Below are 12,594 nucleotides of genomic sequence, written 5' to 3' on the forward strand. Positions count from 1 at the left end.
GTCGTGTTGGACCGGATGCTGCGGTACCTTCTTCCTGATGGCAGGAGGGAGAACACTGGTTCACTTTAAAAATATGATACAAAAACGCAATGTCTGATAGCCCTAATAGGACAAGCTCAACACTATGCCAAAACTGGTTAAGCTAACACTTGTGCACATGAGTAATGCGATATAATAATGGTAAAGTCTGATAGCCCCCCAATAAGATCTCTGAAATTATGTCAATGCTGAGCTAACATTAGTGCACGTCAATAATGCGCTATGATAATGCTTGAATGTTTGATCATTCCCGTTTTATTCTTGTTAGAGACCCTTATCGAGTCTTCTCTCAAGGTTTCTTTCTCTCAATCTGAGGAAGTCTTTCCTTGCCACTGTGTCACTGCAGTGCTGAAAATGATACACCACCCAAATACTACCTGCTCTGTGGGTGGAAAGGTGAAAGGACCCTAACAAAGTATGCAGAGAAACAGATGGACTACAGTCTGTAATCAAAGAACTATGAAGTGCTCCTATATAGTAGCTGATATAATAGGCCGGGTTCATTCTGCATGTGATATAATGTAGTAGTAATAATAATAATAGTAATAATAATAATAATAATAATAATAGATATGTATTTGGAACATTTACACTAAATTGCTGCATGCAGCTTTTTACCAAGCACAGACTCCTTCCATTTCCCAAAATAGTTCTCAGGGCTACTTAAGACTGCTGATTGTGTGGGTCATCACCTGAACCTGAACGTCCTCACTCTCCCACTCACTCCATCATCATTATTAATAATAATAAGTCACATTTACATAGTGCCTTTCACACACTCAATGAGGCTCTACAATATGGTACCTCGAAGAGCATGAAAGTATACACTGTGTGCAGAATTATTAGGCAAATGAGTATTTTGATCACATCATCCTTTTTATACATGTTGTCCTACTCCAAGCTCTATAGGCTTGAAAGCCAACTACCAATCAAGTAAATCAGGTGATGTGCATCTCTGTAATGAGAAGGGGTGTGGTCTAATGACATCAACACCCTATATAAGGTGTGCTTAGTTATTAGGCAACTTCCTTTTCTTTGGCAAAATGGGTCAGAAGAGAGATTTGACGGACTCTGAAAAGTCAAAAATTGTGAGATGTCTTGCAGAGGGATGCAGCAGTCTTAAAATTGCCAAACTTTTGAAGCGTGATCACCGAACAATCAAGCGTTTCATGGCAAATAGCCAACAGGGTCGCAAGAAACGTGTTGAAAAGGCCCAAAATAACTGCCCATGAATTGAGGACAATCAAGCGTGAAGCTGCCAAGATGCCATTTGCCACCAGTTTTGCCATATTTTAGAGCTGCAACGTTACTGGAGTATCAAAAAGCACAAGGTGTGCGATACTCAGGGACATGGCCAAGGTAGGGAAGGCTGAAAAACGACCACCTTTGAACAAGAAACCTAAGATAAAACGTCAAAACTGGGCCAAGAAGATATCTTAAGACTGATTTTTGATGAAATGCGAGTGACTCTTGATGGGCCAGATGGATGGGCCCGAGGCTGGATCAGTAAAGGGCAGAGAGCTCCACTCCGACTCGGACGCCAGCAAGGTGGAGGTGGGGTACTGGTATGGGCTGGTATCATCAAAGATGAACTTGTGGGACCTTTTCGGGTTGAGGATGGAGTGAAGCTCAACTCCCAGACCTACTGCCAGTTTCTGGAAGACACCTTCTTCAAGCAGTGGTACAGAAAGAAGTCGGTATCGTTCAAGAAAAACATGATTTTCATGCAGGACAATGCTCCATCACATGCATCCAAATACTCCACAGCGTGGCTGGCCAGTAAGGGTGTGTGTGATGACATGGCCCCCTTGTTCACCTGATCTGAACCCCATGGAGAACCTGTGGTCCCTCATAAAATGTGAGATCTACAGGGAGGGAAAACAGTACACCTCTCTGAACAGTGTCTGGGAGGCTGTGGTGTCTGCTGCACGCAATGTTGATCGTAAACAGATCAAGCAACTGACAGAATGTATGGATGGAAGGCTTTTGAGTGTCATCGTAAGTAAAGAAAGGTGGCTATATTGGTCACTGATTTGTTTGTGGTTTTGTTTTTGAATGTCAGAAATGTTTATTTCTAAATTTTGTGTTATATTGGTTTACCTGGTGAAAATAAACAAGTGAGATGGGTATATATTTGTTTTTTTATTAAGTTGCCTAATAATTCTGTACAGTAATAGTTACCTGCACAAACAGATATCCTCCTAAGATAGCCAAATCTAAAAAGAACCCACTCCAACTTCCAAAAATATTAAGCTTTGATATTTATGAGTCTTTTGGGTTGATTGAGATCACAGTTGTTGTTCAATAATAAAAAGAATCCTCTCAAATACAACTTGCCTAATAATTCTGCACACACTGTACAGAATACAAGAAGGTAGGGAGATCCAAAAAGGGTGGGTGCAGAACATCTAAAGACCTGCAATCTGTAGTGGAAAGCCTGAACCTAGGAACAGGCAGCAGACCTGTTGAGAAGATCTTAGCTTGCACGAAGGAGCATTAATCAGTAAAAGGACAGACAGATATATGGCCTTGCATGGCCTTGCACAAAGCAGTAGAATATGAAAACGGGTGCATTCTGCGATCAGTAGCCAGGGCAGCTGCTGAAGTACAGGGGTGATATGGGCAGATTTCTCAGTGTGTATTAGGACTCTGCAGTGTTTTAGAAGGTGGATCGTAAAATAGAGAATAGCAATACTCTCATGAGCGATGTGGCATCATTGACAAATGTCCTGATGTCCTGATGGGAGATCATGGCAGACATTTGTTATTGTAATCCACCAAAAAGTGGCAGACCCCTTGAAACACACCCAAAATTGTTGCTAGTCATCAGTGTATTTGTGTCTGGGCAGTCCTCTTCGACTAGAAATTGGTGGGTACATTTGACTCGTGATTTGAATGAAACTAGCAGGCTTGAAATTAGGCTTCAGCTAAGTCCAATATGAAAATACACCCGTCTCAAAAATAGGAGAAATTGCCTGTACAGCCTGAGATCAGCTTCTCTGTCTAAACGATTACTAATTGATCATTGCCCCCTAGTGTTGGAAGGCTGTAACCGCAAGAGGAAAAAATGAACATTACCATGGAAACCACTGTGGGAGACCACAAGGGTTTTTCAAGGTCATGTTGTAACAAGTCCTGATTGTACTTTGGGTCATGTAATGGAGAAAGCTCAGCTTTTCTGTGAAAGTCTTTGCAAGTCTTCAGCCTAAAAGAACTGACCGCTGTGCAAACAGCCCTATTCCTGTAACTGTTCCTTTTTAGTGCCACATCATTGGCAATTTGCTTGACATTTTGCTTACATTACTAGAGGATATCTGAGGTACGTAGAATGGCAACAGATTTTCAGTTGGGGTTCTTCTCCTCTCGCTGCCTGCATTCCTGGTCCACTTGGACGCTGGTGGGGGTGGACTGCTGCAGAGTGGATTCACTTTGACAAACCACAGACATATTTCTCAAATGCTGGAGAAAACCAGCGTCCCTTAGAACAGGGGTTATATCACCTCTGCTCCTGGAAACGTCATAGTTCCAACTATTCTCAGCACACCGGATTTAGCTCATCCGGTAACTATCAAGGCCTTCATGAACGGGATCAGATTTGTCGGGGCCAAATAGCACTTCTAGGTGTCCCTTTAAGACTGGAGTCAAAACCACTGCCTTAGAATTAAACTGTGCTTTTAGAGCTGATATGCGTAAAAATGCTCTGTTCTGATTGGCTGCCATATATTCCGCCTAATTCCAAATAAAGCACACCTTCTAACAGCCATGCTAGTAGTGCTTTTACTGAAAGAGACACAGTTAAGCTGCAAGACACAAGGTAAAATACATCAATAAGCCTTAACATTAAAACCACCAGCCTTAAGTGTAGGTCCTCATCTGCCGAGGCCTGGACTCCACTAACCAGAATTAATGATACAGAAGTTTATGATACAATAGCATTTTTGTTGGATTGGACCAGATGGGCTAGCCTTTGGACCACAGGGTACCCATGACCCTGTCACTGGTTTACCAGTTGTCCTTCCTCGGAGTACTTCTGGCAAATACTGACCACTGCTTACCAGGGACACCCTGCAAGACTTGCCTCCTGTTTTGGAGATGTTCTGACCCAGTCGTCTAGCCATTACAGTTTTTTATTTTATTTTATTTTTTACCAATTTTAGTCCTGATTATCAGTCTGGAGGAGTCTGAAAGCCAATGGAAATGGAAATGAGAGTAAAAATGTATTAAAGAAAAGTGTGTATCAGAGCTTTTTAAAGCAGCATTATGCAAGAATTAGTCATTCTTGCTCATGGGATCCCCCTACAGTTCGGAAAGTGGAATTCATGCTTTGAGCCACACCTCAAAAAGAACAGGCTTCCATGCATTTCTGGACATCTGAGAGATACAGGACCATTATTGAAAGTGAAAGGAGTATGAGGAGTGATGAGGTACAGTAAAATGACTGGATTTTACCAGTAACACAGTTCTCGTGAGTGGTGTCTCGCCTGCTTCTGCAAAGTTACATAGTGCAGTTAGCAGCACGCTGAACCTGGAGTAGCCATGATATGGACACTGTTCTCCTTATCATAGGTCAATTGAGCACAATGGTTTTGAAGCTGTTGTTTTAAGACAAAAATGTTACATAATGTTGCTTTAATGTTCAGTATGATGAGGCTACTAAAGTAAACCACTGATGGCTGACTCCGCTCAACTAGCTTGCTCAAATGCCTTTTCCTAGTGTTGGGTAATTTACCACAGCAACTATAAAGGTTTAAAACTATGAAAAACACAAAGTCTTCAATGAATGACCAGAAGTCAAAGTTTCAAATGTAAAAATCATTTCAGTCTTACAGGCACGTCAAGAGAAAAAAATGAGGCAGGAAGAAACCAAGGACATTTCACAGCTACAAAAAAGGGCAAAATTAAACCAAAAGTGAAGCATCCAATACCAGCTGCAGACGCTCTCTCCTCTCTCTGCTCTCTCTTTCCATCCTCAAGACAAGTATACTTTAATGCAAATCATATGTAAATAAATCAAATCATGAGTTTGTATGAGTTATATTAAAATCAAAGACATCCATGCTTATATGATTGGGGCACCACTCTGGTGGCTCCCCCAGCTTAAATACAAGCACACACATTATCTTCTCTAGGAACAATCAGTCTCAATAAGTCAGAGAATCTTTAAATGTCTGAAAATGGTGAACGTGAAGAAATGAGTGGATGGAAAAGGTCTTCTGGCTTGTCTGTGACTTTACACCGCATAAAAGAAGAGAGGTTCCTATAGCACGACTTTCAGATGGCTTGATGTTTTCGAGTTCATACTCTTGGGGCCCAAGCCCAAGTCTTTATTCTTCAGAACCGACCAAAAGAGTCCTCCCAACAAAGCAAAATGCGTCCTTCATCAGAATCAATCCCATGAAAAACAAGGCCTGAACAAATACTCAGCACGCCTAAACAACAGGGAAACCTGATGTCCAAGTCCTGATTTGAGCAAGCCAAAGACAACTGTGGCAAGGAAATCAGATTCTGAAATACTTTATTGATCCCAGGATGGACATTGCAGTTGTTACAGTTGCAACTGTTCATGTAAGAATAAACACTCTCTAAAATCAAATAAATTTAGAACAAAGAGAGAGAAAATATGATTATAGTAATAACTGCGATAATAAATACAAAACATTATTGCACACATTAAATTTAATTACAGTACTATAATTATTGCACCTATGAAAAGTATATTTTAAGTATTGCACAACTGAACCATAATCTCACCCACTTAGGGAGGAGTTATAGAGTTTGATGGCCACAGGTAGGAATGACCTCCTATAGCGCTCTGAGGCATTTTCCTTGAGAAAGACCCAGGCTTAATGGAAGAGCCATTCCTGATTCTGGATTGGACAGTTCAATCATTTAGACCCTTTTCTAATAAAAAATCAAAGTAAAAATGAACTAAAATCATATATTTCAAATTCTTTAATTTTCAGAAATTATAGGCCACGAAGGCCTATAAGAAGAAGGCCTAACCAGTTTGCCTTTAAACCAGTGGACTATTCTGAAACTTCTCTCATTGCAGAGAAGCTCCATGCAGCAAAATCTGCCAACATGTCATCTGTCCTGATTCTCCTTGACCTCTCTGCAGCTTTCGTTAATGTGGACCACAGCATCCTCATGGCGATGGTTTGCATCACATCTGAAGGGGCACTCCAGGTCATGTGGCAGGGGGACGCATCCACTCCATGTAGACTGTCCTTCTTGGTGCTTGGTCCTCTTCTTTTCTCTTGGTAAAGTGATATCATCTCATGGGTTCTCTCACCACTGCTACGCCAAGGATACTCAACTCATCCTTTCTTTCCCACTGTCTGACACACAGGTCTTGCATGTCTTGCTGACGTCTCGTCTTGGATGGCAGCTCATCACCTCAAACTCAACCCCAGCAAGACAGAGCTGCTGTACATCTCTGGAACTGCTGCACTTCACAATGATCCTGCCATCTCCTTCAAGAACTCACTGGCCACTCCAACTGCAGAAGCACAGAGCCTTGGTGTAGTCATGGATGATCGGTTATCGTTCTCAAGTCATGCTGCAAATCTGACCTGGTCATGCAGATTTCTCCTTTTCATCATCTGAAGAATTCCACCCTTCCTCTCTAGAGAGGCCACCCAGGTGCTTGTTCAGTCTCTCATCACTTGAAGACTAGATTACTGCAACTCTCTTCTGGCTGCTCTCCCTTTTCGCACCATCAGGCCCCTGCAATTGACCCAGAATGCAGCGCCACGGGTCTTCTTCAGCTCTTCTAAGTTCAGTCATGTAACCCCGCTGCTGTGTTCTCTTCACTGGCTTTCAGATTCAAAACCCTGACGCTGGCCAGCCACTTCGTACTTGATGGTAATGGTCAAAAGCCGATCCAGGCTTTTTTCTGACTGTCAAATGCTGACTGAAGACCCATCTCTTCCAATAGTACCTGGGTGAAGTGTAGTATTGAGTACTGTGGTCTCTATACTGACTTTTGTATTTAGTGGTATCTAAGCTTGGAGGTATCGTTTGGATTCTAGCTGATACAAACTAGCTGAGGCTATTTTCTGAGTAAAAAGTGAAGCACTTTTTTAAGTCGCACTGGATAAGAGCAGAGCGTCAAACACACCAATAAAATCTGGCCTGTCTCGAAGTTTTCTCTAGCAGTTTGTGGTGATGGAGTGACTTGAGACTGCACAAGAACTCATTAAGGCTGCGAGTGTGTAGAGACAGGTAGTTAACGACACTCTAGAGATTTTGATGTTCTCTCTGAAAATGGCTGGAATCTCACCAACTGTGGGATGTAGACTTAGCCCAGGACCCTGTTTGATGCAGTTCTCTGGAAAGGGTGTGTTTGTGTGGTCTTGCGTGCTGTGCAGTTTAATGTTTTAAAAATGGGATGCCGGAACGTGAACATGAAGACACACACACACACACACACACATAAACACACACGTACACAAGTTCTTAGGCTGTTCGCTCATCAATGCTGAGACAGGGGAATTTCGGGCATTAGATTAGACAGCATCCCGAGCAATCCTCTGATGCATCTGTTGTACTGGACACTAGACAGTGCTGGAAATGCAGAAGATGATTCGGCTCCTCTACTACTAGGTAGTTGTTCCAGCTGCTCCTGCCAAACCATGTCCTTTCTGAGGAGCTTCCAGAGTGGTGTAGTGAGTGTGGCCATGTCAGGAACAGTACATTGGACCCAAAATAGCACATCATGGCCAGTAGATTCTGGAGTTCTGCTGTTCCAACTGCTGGTGGAAGCATTTGTGTGCTTCCTTTTGCTTGGCCTTACTCCGACCTCACTGATGATATGTCCCACATAATTCCCTATACAATATCACAAGTAATGAGGGATTTACATACACATGTAGGCATCTGATCCCATCTCTCACATCATCAGATCCTTTCATTGTCTTGGAAGTTCCCAGAGGTAACCCAGTGGAGCAAATGGAATTACAAGTAACCTTGTAAGTCGCTCTGGATAAGAGCATCAGCTAAATGCCGTAAATGTAAATAACTGGACTGGTGCTAGGGCCCAGAATTTGTAGGCTAAGGCCCACTGCTATTGGCTAAGATGTTTGTTGGGGATGCTTGGTATTTGAGTATCTAATGTGGGACTTAGGACACTTGGGATTTAGTATACCTAACATTGTCTTAGATAAATGTCATAACTGTCAAATGTTATTTTTTGAAAATATTTTATGAAGTATTTAATATGTGAAAATATTGCTATATTTAACCAACAAGCAGAAAATTGTGTGGCAAATATACTGGGCCCCAAAATGAGTAGCCCATATGAGTATGAGTAGCCCACATGAGAAGCAGAAAGCTTTGTCCTCGGGTTTCATGTTGGCTTCACGTATGAATGCCCACCAGGGTCAGTGATGGGACCGGGAGGTTTAAGGGTTAAACATGGGCCACATCTGTCAATGGAAAGCCCAACTGGGTCCCAGTAACAAGGAATGTACAAATCAACTCAGAACACTTGCCAACCTGGAACCCACCTAGGCCACGCTTCACCCATGTGAACCCCACATGAGCATGTTGGCCAAGAAATACACTAAAATAAATCATACCTAGGTATACTTGGCTTATAGTGACAAATAATACCTAAATACAAAAAAACAATATTTGGTTAGTATGCGGTTGGTGTAGAGTAGTGGGTAACAACACCACCTGTACCACACTGCACCAATAAGAGTCCTTGGGCAAGACACCTAACTCGACATTCCCCTAGCTGTGTTACATGATTCAAATGTAAGTCGCTTTGGATAAGAGCATAGGCCAAATGTCATAAATAAAAATATGTAAGAATATATAAGTAGTAAACTTAAGGTTCACCTAAAGAGAAAACGGATTAGCATACTTACAGTATAACAACCATTAAACTAATAGTTTTACTGAGAGCATTCTTCTAAGTAAACTAAAAACTGTGATAGTACAGAACCAGTAACTTAACAATATGCATGTACAATCATAAAAAAAACTGTGCTACAAAGGGTTCCTTGGGTGAGGCCATAGAAGAACCACTTTTGGTTCCATAAAGAACCATTTTTGTCATAGAGAAGTGTAAGTGTGAAGAACCTTTTAAAGATCCAGAAAGCCTTCTCTTGATGTAAAGGTTCTTTGTCAATTTAATGATCACATCTCTACAACAAGCATGGTCCTTTATAGAACCTAAAGTGGTTCTTCTATGGCATCTACCTGGCAAGTACCTTTATTTTTTAGAGTGTAAGTTCACACTTAGCATAGTTCACAGTATTGTTGCAGCTGTGTATTAAAAGTTTACTACTTTTACATCTGAATTCTACTTAAAAGTATACTTTTATAAATAAATAAAAGTATACTTTATATATATATACTTTTATATATGTATACTTAAGTAACATTTGACCAACTTACTACATAGAGTATACATGGGAAAAATACTTTAATTTGCTTTAAGTATACTTTTGTACGCATTAAAGCAGCATTATGCAAAAATTGGTCCTTCCTGCTCATGGGCTCCCCCTACATTCGGGAGGTGTATTTCATGCTTTAAGCCACCACTACAAGACACACACACAAGCTTAACATGCTCAGAGATAGAAACTGACCCACCAAGTGATTTTACTGGATTTAACAGTAAAATGACTTGTTATGCAGTTCTGTTGAGCATTGTCCTGCCCACTTCACCAGTGTCGCATGTGGAGGTTAGCAGTGTGCCAAACCCAGAGTAACATTGATAGCGACCATACTGTAACCATTACAGGTCAGTGGAGCATCGCCATGATTTTGAAGCTGCTATTTTAAGGTACAAATTCTGCATATTGCTGCTTTAAGTGTCTGTAATGCTCAAACAGGTGTGTATCGGTCCTTCTCATGTTTCTCCCATTGGAATTTCATTTACTTTAAAAATCTGCTGGGTTACTTAATTGCTTTGTTTTGGTTCTCCAGGGGGTGAAAACGCCCTGAGAAACACTTTCACTCTTTTCAGTGCACGCTAAACCACTCGTCCCTGTTACTGATTAGGAAACTTGGATTACGCCTCTCCATTCGAAATTGCCTGCAGCTGTTTTCGGTTGGGAGCCACACAGACATCAGCTTCTCTATTGAGGGTCAAAGCTTTGCCAAGAGTTTACCTGTGAAATAAAACTGTGTTTGATGCATGTAATAACAAAGCTCTGTCGGTTTTGCTGAGTCTGTACTTGTAGGGTGAACACACCCTTTGGTATTATGGGGGCACTTTCCATGCATGGCTAGGACTCCGCAACTAAAACCAGAGCATGAGAGGGCTAGTGTGAACCCAGGCTCATTATACAGCAGTGTCTCAAAACCTTAACACTCTAACCCCCCTCCCCTCCACCCGACTGCGATTGCCTTTTTGAAGACATTTGGAAAAAAAATATGGGATATTTGGGGAAGAGCCTTTTCTTCATGTGGCGACAGGGCTGATCTGTTTCCGCTGTGCTATTTATACGTTCTGTAGAGTAATAACTGAAGTGTCATGCTTCTGTCTTTTCCCTGATTTCAACATCTTAAGGAGGAAATGTGCTCATGACTCAGAACTAAATGTATTCCCAGACTCCGTCAGAACTAGATTGAACCCCGGCCGTAAAGCATGTAAGCCCAGTGAGCTTCACACTTACAGTTAAAGAACAGTCAGTGCATTCAGATGCCAGTCTGTACTGCGGAATATAGACTACACTGACTGCTTTACTGAATGAAGGACCTCTTTGTACTTCACGATTGAATTGGCTTCGACGTGAAAGAGGGAAGTAGTGAAATTGAGGGGCCAGGGGTGGAGTCAGTCGGTGATTACTACTTGACATTGCAGGCTTTTCTAGCTATTTCCGAATGGCAGTTTATTTGGAAACGTGGGAACATCTAAAACTCTGACTTTTATTATTTTTTTTACGTCATTAGGATGAATATTCAGCAGTTGCATGGGAAACAATGCAAACTAGCACTGTTTGGAGTTGTTCTTGAGTTAGTCTGGAACTGCCAGCTATTCTGTGGAGTTTACAGGGTTAAAGCTGCCATTAAAACATAAAGGGACCATATCCTCCCATATATCCCATGTTTCTCTTGTATTTCATTTAACTCACTGAACCCTAGGTTTAATATTCTTTATCTTAATGCAGAAACGACTGAGAATTATTTGGCAACCATCAAATCTTGATCAAATCTTGGGGAGTGCCACATGGTTCTATTGTAGGTCCTATGAAACTTATGTTATGTTACATATAGTGTCTAAGGGGTTCATTATATTTATGTTTTTAATAATGACAACCACAATGTGTGTGTTTTTTTTTTAAGCAAAAATAAACAAAACAATATTTTATGAAAACTTTGCAACTTCTCTTTGCTCTTCTCTTTCTCTACAATTCTTGCAAAAGATTCTACAGACGTCTGAACAATAAGTTTGTATTCATAGCTTTTTGCATTTCTCTGCAAAGGAAGTAAAAAACAATGTAGTGCAAACCACTTCCACATACATACGCTACATCCCTTTCCACACTGAACATCTGCAAAAGAAAGCAACACCCCACCCCACCCGACCTTATGAGTGGCTCCCCATATTACATAACACCACCACGGCTGGGTAGATGCAGGCATGTGCTTTTTCCAAATCGCATGAACCAGCCAGCTACTTTTTTTTCAAATGCCGCTAACACAACATCGTAGAACAGCTGGAAACGCTTGGAGGAGAGCACTAACTGCTAGTTCCATCAACCAAAAGATAACTGCACTGATTAGCATCATGCGAAGGGGTGAGGAAGGGTCATCCCACCCAGTCAGAGAGAGCCAGGCCAGTTGTGCTATTTGGGACTCCTGGCTATGATGAGGACAAAACATGGATGCTACCCTAACTCTGATCTCAAAATATTGTATGTGCTGCAGGTGTGTGTCTGGGGTTGACTGGTCCTCTGTTTAAGTGAACGCTTTATGTATATAGCATGGCCTATAAAACCCACACTAGTAGAGCTGCCAATCAAAGATGACCTACAATTATTTGTAATCCCAGACTTTTGCTTCTGCTGTAATTCTAACAAGTGAAACGAAATGAATTCTGACAATAACTCAGAATAACAGTGTAGACATCCAGAATTACGGCATCTACTAGTAACAATAACTGTAGAACTATTTAATAGACATATTAATGTAATAAATAGGTGAGTTAATGTAAATAAATGGTAACATGACCAGTCTAATTACATGGATCAGTAGAAATTTCATAATGCATATCTGAAATCATCATTTCTAATAAGAAGAACTGCATTTCAGGGATCTTGAGTTTGAGGCTTGTCAGTCAAAACTGAGCTACGTTATGTATCGCTGGTGGCATTTTAGGCTACCGTGCACGTTTTCCAAACACACACACACACACACACACACACACACTTTCTGTACAGCGGGGGCGGGAAGGGGGTGGGCGTGGCATTTCAGAAGAACAATCCGCATCTTCTCCCCACCCATACTCTGAGAAGCCCCGCCTTCTTGGTCGGAATGAGGGTGGGAAAAGGGGTGGAGGAGGTGGAGGAGGAGGACGGCGGCTTTGTCAGAACTGAG

The sequence above is a fragment of the Salminus brasiliensis genome, chromosome 5 (genome assembly GCF_030463535.1).
Source record: "Salminus brasiliensis chromosome 5, fSalBra1.hap2, whole genome shotgun sequence".
Classification (NCBI taxonomy): Eukaryota; Metazoa; Chordata; class Actinopteri; order Characiformes; family Bryconidae; genus Salminus; species Salminus brasiliensis.